Genomic DNA, 12152 nt, shown 5'->3' on the forward strand with positions numbered 1-12152 from the left:
CAAGGGTTTGACCTCGATTGCTGTGCCTTTCTGTCCAGGCCTTATGTTCGAACAAGTATTTGACCTCGACTGCTTTGCTGGTCTGTCCAGACCTTATGTCTCTATGTGGTATTGACCTCTGTCTTCGACTGCTGTGCCTGTTAGTCCAGGCCTGATGTCCCTAGGTAGGATTCACCTCTGTCCTCGAATGCTGTGCCTGTCTGTCCAGGCCTTATGTCCCTAAGTGGGATTGACTCTGTCCTCGATTGCTGTGCCTGTTCGTCCAGGTCTTATGTCCCTAGTTGGGATTGACTCTGTCCTGTATTGCTGTGCCTGTTCGTCTAGGCCTTATGTCCCTACAGTGGTTTGACCTCGATTGCTGTGCCTGTCTGTCCAAGCCTTATGTTCCTACAAGTGTTTGACCTCGATTGCTTTGCCTGTCCGTCCAGGCCTTATGTCCCTAGGTGGGACTCACCTCTGACCTCGACTGCTGTGCCTGTCCATCCAGGCCTTATGTCCCTACGTGGGATTGACCTCTGTCCTCGATTGCTGTGCCTGTCTGTCCAGGCCTTATGTTCCTAAAAGTGTTTTACCTCGATTGCTTGGCCTGTCTCTCAGTATGTTTGGTATTTGATTTGTTACATCCCAGATAGTAAAGTTGTATGGCAGAAGCTGTGCCATAAGCCTGGCTCTGGGAGCGAGCATCTTCACACCCTTTTCGTGTTTCCTTTCTGGAGTGGATGGTGCCCGCCAGTCTGATTTGCTCAGCAAGCTGGGCAGCCATCTCGCACTACTATCGCTTTGCATTGTTTGACCACCGCCTGATGATGATGGCAGACCTGCTGCACTGGGGGAGGGGGGGGGTTGTTTTCAGTATCAGATTGGGAGGTCAGGTGGTGGGACTGTAGTGCTGCCCAGCTTGGGTGGGAGTGTTCTTCTCGAGCGTGGACTGAATACTTCTCGGGCACTTCGGAGGCCCAGAGCTGAAATACCAAGACATTACGTCAAAGATGTTTTTATAGTTGGTTTTTATGTGCACCATTACAGCTCTGCAACGCCCAGGCAGGTGATGCCAGGTCATGAGGCAAAACCAGAAAAAGTAGCAGATACTGTTGTGCTTATCTTGACATAAATATTAAATACGTTCTGACTGGTACTGCAGCGAGAGGCACCATAAAAGCACAATGGGCAGAACCCCCCCTCCCCCCCAAAGATTACTCATCTTACAAAAGAATTGTCATCATGTCTGTAAACAGCACCCCTTTTTGTTTTTTTTACAACTTACTAACTAAATGACTTGGTGGGGGGGGGGGGTGTTCTAGCTGAACCCTCGTTGCAAAGGGAAACCTCAGTCTCTGGCAATTCAAACTAGTAATCCTTCACAGCATGGATCCTTAAATAAAACAGTTTTCTTTACTTTCAGGGCAGAGAAGAGAACTTCCTCCGTCTTGTTTATGAAGTCATGATCTGTTTTGCAAATGCTTAAATCCTAACAATTTGTACCATTATACACTGTATGGGCCAACCCATTCCAGGGAGCCCTTTCCTGCTCAAAGGAACAGGAACTCTCCCCGGTGTTGCAGCCTATCTCTTAGCACCTGTTGACCCCTGTTCAGAACAAGAAAAGATCTCCAAGGTACTTAGACTGTGGCAAACACAACACAGTGAGACCCTGCTCCAGGTCACCACGCTTTGAAGGCTTATGCTCCACTATAGGGGTCAACCCATTCCGGGGAGACCTTCCTAGCCTGTATCTACCCTCTGATCCATGTTGAACCGCTGTTTACATAGTAACCTCCTCTGCCTCGGCCTTGAAAGTTCTCTTTTGTGTATCTGCTAACTCTACCAGATTTTAAAAGACCAGCGAGAGCTCACTAGACGCCAACGGAAACACCCATTCTAGGGGCAAACCCATTCTAGGGAGCCCTTCCTGCACAAAGGAAAGGGAACTCTCCCCGGGTGTAGACAGTCTGTATCTACCCTCTGCCTCTGTGCCTTGCTGCCATACACCAGATGACTCACTCAGCTCCTTGTGGTGTTCTGGCCACTATCATGGTTGCTCAGTGTGTTGGTGGTAGTCTTTCTGCTTGCTATGTATGTTCCCCCTTCATTGTGCTGTAGGATGTCGATGCCACTTGTCTTGCCGTTTTGCTTGTCGTGCTGCCTTCGAGGGTTCATGCTTCTCTTATCGATGCTCTCTTTTGAAGCTGTGGTGTGTTTTTGACACTCTTGCTGCTGCTTTGGGCCTCTATTAAAGCACTCTTGCCACTTCTGGTACCCCTTTGCCCCTTTAAAGTACTTTAGGCTATTCATGCCACTTTGGTGCCACTTTGCCACAGTCTAAGTACCTTGGAGCTGTTTTGTTGTTCTGATGATTGCTCCCCAGAAGTTTCATTAAATTGATAATAAAACCCCAATTCTGCAGCCAAAAATAGGCTGCAAATACTTTCCCCATTGACTTTAATGGGAACTGGAAAACAAATGCATGTATCAATGTATCAGGGCACCACTGAACGAATGCAAAGTATATGGGCCCCGACGAATACGTATCCAGAATGCAACAAATACTTTCTGGTTGCACATCCCTACTACCTGTAAATATTTGTATAGCTGCCGCAGCCACTTTACAACATAAGAACATGCCAAGCTGGGTCAGACCAAGGGTCCATCAAGCCCAGCATCCTGTTTCCAACAGTGGCCAAACCAGGCCACAAGAACCTGGCAATTACCCAAACACTCCTCACCTCAGCTGTTAATTGGGTCCTGTGGTGAGAAGAAGTGACTGCGGCAGCTATACAAATATTTACAGGTAGTGAACTAGCCGATTGCAGTTCAAACACCTCTCATGCCCCTGCTCCCCGCAGCAGTATCGTCAATGTTGGGTGCCCAGGAAATCCTCGAGTGTGCACGCAACAGAGAAGCTTGTGTTATCTGCTGCCTGTACACTCTGAGGAGGAATGGAGCAGGAACAAGGGTGCATCGGAAGGAGGAGGGGGAGACCCAGTACGAGGGAAGTCAAGTACAGGCAGAAGCAGTGCCCTGAACCCTCAGAGGCAGCAGGACTGCAAATCCGAGTCGTGGGGAATATTTGTAAGCAAGCCGTGCTGCAGGTAAGCCAGCCAGTGGTCATTCTCTGCTTGGAAAAAAACATCAGGGGTTGCAGGACAGAGAACAAGAAAAGCTGGGACAGAGAGCAGAGGTGGGGAGGGAAAATGAGCAGCCCTAAGGGGAGAGCAGGGCCTCCGATAGCAGGACCTGGGGAAATGGCATGGAGGGACAAAAGCCAGCTGGAGAGGACTTTGCGAGACTGGAAGATTGGGCATCCAAATGGCAGATGAAATTTAATATGGACAAGTGCAAGGTGATGCATATAGGGAAAAATAATCCATATTTTCGTTACACGATGTTAGGTTCCATATTAGGAGCTACCACCTAGGAAAAAGATCTAGGCATCATAATGGATAATACTTTAAAATCGTCGGCTCAGTGTGCTGCAGCAGTCAAAAAAGCAAATAGAATGTTAGGAATTATTAGGAAGAGAATGGTTAATAGAACGGAAAATGTCATAATGCCTCTATATCGCTCCATGGTGAGACCACACCTGTGTACAGTTCTGGGCACCTCAGCTCCCCTAAGAGGAAAGGCTAAAGAGGTTAGGGCTGTTCAGCTTGGAGAAGAGACGGCTGAGGGGGGATATGATAGGGTCTTTAAAATCATGAGAGATCTAGAATAGGTAAATGTGAATCGGTTATTTACTCTTTCGGATAATAGAAAGACAAGGAGGCACTCCATGAAGTTAGCAAGTAGCACATTTAAAACTAATCGGAGAAAATTCTTTTTCACTCAACGCACAATTAAACTCTGGAATTTGTTGCCAGAGTATGTGGTTAGTGTAGCTGGGTTTAAAAAAGATTTGGATATGTTCTTGGAGGAGAAGTCCACTACGATGTGTAATAAAAAGACACTCAACTTACATTGGAGGAGGCAGACTGGTGCTTAAGGAGCTTATAATTCAATCAATGAGAGTTCAGGCCTTGCCATGGGCGAAGTACAGGCTAATCTCCATATAAGGCAGCAACATGGGCCTTGTTACACTCATTTACGAAGCATTACAAGTTAGACTCACAAGCCAAAGAGGATGCAATGTTTGTTGCTAGGGTCCTGGAGCCAATCTTGGCCTAGCCCCACCCAGCTTGGGCACATCCTATTTGTCTGGACTGGTCTGTCAAGATGGTAAGGAAGGTGGCATTTATTTTTATTTATTTATTTTATATTCGCTTTACAGGCACTTCAAAGTGGATTACATTTAGGTACTGTAGGTATTTAAGTGTACCTGTTGATTTCCTTTCCTTGAGTCCTGACAGACCGGTTCAGAACCCACCCAGGAACCAGAGAGCTGAAATAAAGAACAAAAACTCAATCCTTTAAGATGGGCATACATGGTGGAGTAAAGGCCCTCCTTTCACATCCAGGAGGGCCTGGTTGTAATAGATGGATAACTTTAAAAAATATTCCCTTTAATTTTTGTTTGTTGCTGCAAGGAGAGTAAGAATAAGAATAAAATATTTGTCTTGGAGAGGTCACGTGATGCGGTGAGCAGGAGCGGACGTCTGTCGCTTCGGCTCCGGGTGATGCCCCCACGTAAGCTAACTATTCTAACCTAAAAACAGAGCCCCGTGGCAGGAGTGTAGCCTAAGGAGCGCAGAGCATCATAGTGCCCTGCAGCGGTATAATTATATGAGCGCTATGACGACTAAACTGGTCCGAAAAGATAGGGCAAAAACACCGAGCACTGACAAAAAGATGGCCGACGGCAGCCCGATTACGGAGTCCGAGGCCGCTGACGAGCACATGATCGCCAGAATTACTGATGCAGTAATTAGGGGCTTGACACCGCAATTCGCGGGTCTAGCTGAACAACTGCAGGCCGTTAATGAAAAGATAGGCGACATGGGAAGGCAGATAGATATAGCGGAGGGAAGAGTGTCAGCGGTGGAAGAAGACGTCATGGCGGTGACCACGCGGCTGGGGGAAGTCGAGAAGGCTGTAAAGAGTGCGGAACTGAAGTTGGAAGATTTAGAAAACCGCACGCGCAGAAACAATCTGAAGTTCCTTGGTTTCCCTGAAAGCGTGGGGGAAATGGAGCTTAAGTCCTTACTTGAAGGCTGGTTACCGACGGCGCTCAAATTACCAGAGCTGATGGGGAAGATCACGGTGGAGAGAGCACATCGACTAGGCCCCCGCCGAGACACGGACCGAAGGCCTCGTTTGGTAATGGCGCGCTTTTTGGACTGGACTCACAAGAACCTAATACATAGTGCTTTTAAAAAGACCAGGGAATTGAAGTATCAGGAGCACAAAATCATACTGTTTCCGGATTTTTCAGCGGCAGTGGCTGCCAAGAGGAAGCTTTTTTCTACCATATGTAGTGACCTTTTCAATAAAAATATCCGCTTTGCCCTGCAGTTCCCGGCAGTCTTGAAGATCTGGAAGGAGGGTCGACTTTACTCTTTTGATAATCCAGAGAAGGCAGTAACCTGGTTAGCGTCAACAGAAGGGGCAAAATGATGGTGTTTCTGCATATCACTGGAAATATAGAGATGTATGTACCTCACATCTATGAGGGTGAAGAAGGGACAACTCTTAGAGTGATCAGAAGTGAGACACTTTAACTCCATAGTAACCTAAGTATGACTGAATACATATTGGTTTAACTTTTCTGTGTTCGTAAGTTCACGTTCTTGTTTAGTTGGAAGCACTACTATGCCTACAGTCCTCGCTGCTCCGGGACCTCTGAGGAGTACGGGGAGCGTGGGGGGCATAGACCCGATCGCTCAAATACTGACCTCGAGCCTCTTTTTTTTAGAGGAGTTCGATAAAGTAACCTCTGATGGGGGTGATCTCCAATATACAGGGAGACACAAGGTTTAAAAGGAGGGAAAATAAGGAGATGGGAAGGGGGGGGAGGGGAGGGCATGTTTTGGTTTGAGGGTGGTGGACTGCGGCGTTTGAAAAATGGTGCGTTCTGTGTGTCCTGTGTTCTATTGAGTCCTACTGTGAATGTACTTATGGAAGCGGATCTGCTAGCTGCCCTGGCTGGGAGGCAAGCTGGCGGAACATTTAATGATAAATGTATTGTGCTATGGCTCCTTGCTTGGGACTATGGGAACTCTACGTATTAACTCTTGGAATGTGGGGGGACTAGGCACACCCATCAAGAGACAAAAAATATTGAGTCTGCTACAAAAGCGGAGGGCAGATGTTGTGGGTCTGCAGGAAACCCACTTATCTGACCTTGAAAGCAAGAAATTAAAGAAAGGTTGGGTAGGCCAATGTTTTTATGTGCCTGCCAAGGGGAAAAAGGCCGGGACAGCGCTTCTAATTAATAAAAGGCTGCGCTTTGAAGTTCAAAAGCAGCATACAGATGTGGAGGGACGTATTCTTCTAGTGGTTGGGAAACTACAAGGACAGGAAATCACTCTCTGTTCAGTATATGCCCCGAACCAATATTCCCATGCCTTCTTTCAAAGTTTGGTCAGACTTATACATCAGGAACGGAAAGGACCCTTAGTAATGTTAGGGGATTTTAATTGCGTGCATGATGGCGACCTTGATACATCTCACACAGCCAGTAGGAGAGGCATGTCGGGCAAGAAAGGGATAACATACCTGTGTAAAGAACTAGGCCTATTAGACATTTGGAGGACCATGCACCCAAGCGAGAGGGATTACACGCGTTTCCCGAGCCCATGCAACACTGTCTAGAATAGATTATATCCTCCTCTCGGATCAGCTGTTTTCTAAGGTTCTTCAGGCAGATATTGGAACTATAGCCGTCTCAGATCATGCTCCGGTAGGGGTAACTCTTAAAGAACGAGATACACGGCAGAATAGGGGGCCGTGGAGATTTCCTGGTCATTTGGCTGATGATAAGAAATTTCATGTGTATATCCAGAATAAATGGCACGAATTTGCTCGCAATAATAAGGAACATCAAGAGGATCCCAGCCTGTATTGGGAAACTAGTAAAGTCGTCCTGAGGGGCAAAGTAACATCCTATGTGATTGCACAGGCAAAGGCGATGAATAATCATATTCTACTGTTAGAAGGCAGATTAACTCAGGCGAAATCTAAGCTGAGTATTAACAATTCCACAGACAATCAGCAGTGTTATAAAGACTGTCTCAAGGAATTGAACACGGCTTTGCATATTAGGGCGCAGAAAACTTTATTAAAAGGGGCACACAAACTATACAGATATGGAAATAAAGCAGGAAAACTCCTGGCTAATTTAGTGCGGGCACAGAGGGGAAAAACATACATTGACAAGTTAAAGGACCAGCAAGGTAGACCAATTGTCTCCAGTACGGAGGTTTGTGCCGTCTTTCGGAAGTTTTACTCTGCCTTGTACACTGAGGATAGGGTGGGGGGCTCTACGGAGGAAGACTCATTTTTCCAAGATCTCACAATACCTCAAGTTACTGAGGCGCAGCTCTTACATTTAAATGCACCTATTACTCTAGAAGAGCTTCAACAAGTTATCAAAAGCAGTAAAAGGAACAAAGCACCTGGCCCTGACGGCCTCACGGCTGAGTATTATAAAATTTTGTCTGATCAAATAGTAGAAGCATTGCTGGCGTTTTTTCAAACTGCCCAGGCTATGAGAAGATTCCCTGATGGGGTAACGAAGGCATTTATTACGGTCTTAGAAAAACCGGGGAAGGACCTTTCCCAGCCGTCAGCATATAGGCCGATATCCTTACTTAATTGTGAGGCCAAGATGTTCGCTAAAATCATGGCGGATAGAATGAGTACTGTACTCCCGTCATTAATTATGCCACATCAGGCGGGTTTTGTAAAGGGCCGGGCCATTAGCTCTAACATGACGAAATTGCTCATCTCCCTTGAGGAGTGTCGACGGCAGAGCATTGGGGCAATGGTAGTAGCCTTTGATTCAGAGAAGGCGTTTGATAGGGTCTCGTGGCCCTATCTTTTCTCGGTCCTTGCCAGATATGGCTTGAAGGGGGAAATTGTACACAGTATATCTTTATTATATCGAAATCCAATCTCTGCAATATGTGCGAATGGGCAGGTCTCCGAAGATTTTCCATTGAATCGGGGGACGAGGCAGGGGTGTCCACTCTCGCCATTACTTTATATCCTATCTATCGATCCTTTACTTAGGAAAATCGCAGAAGACCCCCGTATTCAAGGTTTCTCGGTGGGCCGCCAAACTTTCAAGATATCAGCATTTGCAGATGATGTACTCGTTTTTTTAACGGACCCACAGCAGGCCCTACCCCTGGTCTTACAATTACAAAACACCTTTGGTACCTTTGCTGGCCTGAAAATTAATAAAGATAAATCAGAAGCTATGGCAACTGAGGATAGATTACAAGCAGACTGGGTGGGCCACTTCCCTTTAAAATGGGTAGATAAGGATATGCGGTATCTAGGCATTAGGCTCACTAAAGATATTCGTCTACTACACAAGGCCAATATAGACCCCCTAATTCACAATATGGAAGAGAGATTGAGATGCTGGAGGAGTTTACCTTTATCTATTACGGGGAAAATATTCCTGTTAAAAATGATGGAACTACCTAAATGGATTTACGTTCTGCAACAACTGCCCTTATGGTTGACTAAGGGGGAGATTATCAAAATTCAGAAAATAGTGCGCAAATATATTTGGGGCTTACACAAGGCGCGCCTACCCTTGGCCTCGTTGATGGCTCCTAGGGAACAGGGGGGACTTGCGTGTCCGCATTGGAGGGATTATAATCTCACTTGTATGCTAAGACATATTTATGATTGGCTGAATGGCACCACTTCCTTCACACCTTTACCTTTTTTGTGCGAATGGGTGGCGCCTTTTAGGCCGCAAAACTTGTTGCAGGTGCCGAGAGCTCTTATCCCGGAAAGATATCATGGGAGTATTATATTGTGCACCGGACGGAGTGCATGGCGATATCTTTGTAAGGTGAAACTCCGCCTTCCTAATATTGGTACTCCTTTCCTAAATTTCGTGGGTAATCCCCAGTTCCCAGGTGGCCTTACATCAGGCGTATTTAGGCAATGGGACAAGAAAGGCTTGCGCAGCGTTAACCAATGTTTGGAGCCTAAAACATTGATTATCAAGGGCTTTACAGACCTCCAAACCCAATATGATCTAGATACGAGAGACTTTTATGGATACCTTCAAATAAGACATTATATAACTTCGTTGAAGCTTACCTTGGTAGACACGCAGGCTGTGAACAATTTACAAGCTTTCTTTTTGCAGGTGGGCAAGAAAAGCAATTCTAGTAGTGCTTTTTCCCGCCTCCTAAAGTTACTGTGTGGTCATGACGTGTTGATCTCCATCCAGGAAAAATGGAGGAAACAGGCACAAATTCTTCTCTCAATAGAGGAGATACAAAAGATATTGAAAGAGAGTTACAAAACTTCGGAAAATGTTCAATTGAGGGAGGTGGGATATAAGGTCTTACATTGCATGTATATGCCGCGCTCCTGGATGTTTGCGGCTCACCTATGTGACACAGATTTGTGCTTGAAATGTAATACTGCAAAGGGCACATTATATCATTGCCTTTGGGAATGTGATAAATTGCAGCTGTTCTGGGGTGAGATTCTAACCATAGTAAGCGGAATTATTGGCATTGTGATACCCAAGGACGCGAAATTGTGCCTTTTTGGATTACTAGACGGAGCCATTTTAGACTTAATGGACACAGAGCAAGCGTTCATCAAGAAGGCTCTGCTGATTGGATTACAAACGATTATGGGCAATTGGATTTTGCCAGATCGTCCGGTACAAATACAATGGCAAAACAGGATGCTTAATCTCTTGCAGTTTGAATACATGTCCGCTAATACGAAATCAGTGACAGCTCGCAAGAGATGGGAAGCAGTTTGGCACACTTACCTGATGACCATACCCCCACAGCGAAGAGACTCTATTGAAATGCTTCACAAAATGAGTTACACAGAGGCTTCCAGAGGATTACACTAATCGTTTATATCAGCAGGACATTCACAATAATAACTATTTGTGATGGATTCTGACCAAACCAGTATTAAAGTCGGACACCAGAACATGCCTGAGAAATGCCGGAGGGATGGGGGGTTTGGGAGGGGGGGATAGGAGGGGTTTGAAAGTGTCTATTTTTCCTGGACCGCATGGGGGTGTTCAATAATGTTGTCTCAAGGGATATATGTTTAATTGTTTTCTTATGTGTAACATGGTTTCTTTTCTGAAAACTTAATAAAGAAATGATTAAAAAAAAAAAAAAAAATATTTGTCTTAATTTCTCTAAATCTTTGACAAGATGTAAAATAGAGGTTATGATGTCAGAAAAAGGCTGGTGTTCTCTGCCTCCATCTTGTGGCAGGCAAGCTTAACTCACTCATCTGGACTGGTCTGTAAGGACTCAAGGAAAGTAAATTAACAGGTATGCTTAAATTTCACCATCTTGTGAAGGGAGCAATTTATTATAAGTGTAGAATGCCCTATTGAACCTCTACTAAGAGGGCTGTCCCATATTAATAGGAGGGATTAAAGTAGGTGTTGGTTGGTTTCACTCCCCCCATGTGGGAGCCTTTAATGGTGGAGTCCATTGAGTGTTAAGTCTAGAGCCACCATTTTAGCAGTGTGTGGACTTTTCTGTTATCCCTTGAAGAGGCAAAATGTCTCTGATTCTGCTTCCCAGTATGTTTTGATTTTGGGAAGGGACCTGGGAAGGAGACCTGGGAATGAAATGGGAGAAAAGTTACCTTTGTATCAGTTTTAGAAATACCAAATTTAGCCCTTTTGATTTGGGATAAAGGAAGTTTTTATCCACCTTTCCTTCCTCGATTTTGGTTTTCCCTAAGGATTTTATTTTTATCATCTGCTTGAGTTTCCATGGATCCAGGAACAAGATCATGAAGGGATTTAGAGAGTCTCACTGAGAGAGTTCCAGGGGATTCTTGGAAGTCCTACAAGAAAAGAATTTCTCTTGTTTTCTGGGAGGAGAAGTGGCACTCTCCAGGGTTTAACCAACTGGATAGGGAAGAGAGGAGAGGGAAGGCACCCTCCAGTTACCAATAAGGACAGTAAGGAGCATAGATAAGAAGTGATAAGTACCAGGTTCCCTTTCAACCACCATCTGTCACCCCTAACCTCCCTCTTCCCTCTATCCTAGTGTAAACCCCACCAGCCCATACCCCTCCCCGTCCTTGACTACATTTAGCTCTTGACATCCTCTTGACACAGATCCTTTATTGCTTACTATGTAAATATTCACTGTAAATGCGTTTTACTATGCAAATATTCCTGTCCCTTTTCTCTTTTCTCCTCCTATCCCAGTTGGTAATTTCCTTGTTCATTGTAACTATTATTTTCTGCACCAGTTCAATTACCCTAGTTCTATGTTTATTACACGACTTGTTAAATGTAAACCGACTTGATGCAACCTTTGGTCGTGAAAGCCGGTATAGAAATTAATAAATAAATAAATAAATAAATAAATAAGTACATTCTGCAACACCTCTCTCTCTCTCAGCCTGTGCTGTTAACCCTGCTGTACAAATAGGTGAGTTTTATACAAAGGTGCGACTTATCTACCGACTTTTTTGTCAAAATGGCAATTTATAGGGGTGTCACTTATACAGCAGAGCGACTTATACACCAGAAAATATGGTACTTTAAAGTCACAGATTTATTGGAAGAAACTATCAGTATAAATGGACTGTAGAGAACCAGGAATTGTAAAAGACCACTTTTGTAAACTTTCATTTAATTATCAGTAAAGTTGGAAACTACAATTAGCTTTCCAGCATGATTATTACTGTTGTATTCAAAAGACTGTCTTAATATTTAATCATGCTCAGGCCCAACAGGGAATTCTGTAACATCACAGGGGCTTGGAGTTTAGGTGATGTGTGAACAGCCTTAGCCCATGGGGTCCTGTAATGGGACACTAGCCCAGGACTTACATAAGTATATTTTAATGTATTTATGTATGTTTTATGATGAAACCTGCCTAGATTTATAGATAGTGTAAGTATTGTGAAAATTCATAAATAAATAAAAAATAAATAAAAAAAAAAATATTTGAAAAAAGCAAGTTTGCTTACCGTAAACGATGTTTCCGTAGATAGCAGGATGAATTAGCCATGCTGTCATGGGA

This window comes from Rhinatrema bivittatum, chromosome 5 (genome assembly GCF_901001135.1).
Source record: "Rhinatrema bivittatum chromosome 5, aRhiBiv1.1, whole genome shotgun sequence".
NCBI lineage: Eukaryota > Metazoa > Chordata > Amphibia > Gymnophiona > Rhinatrematidae > Rhinatrema > Rhinatrema bivittatum.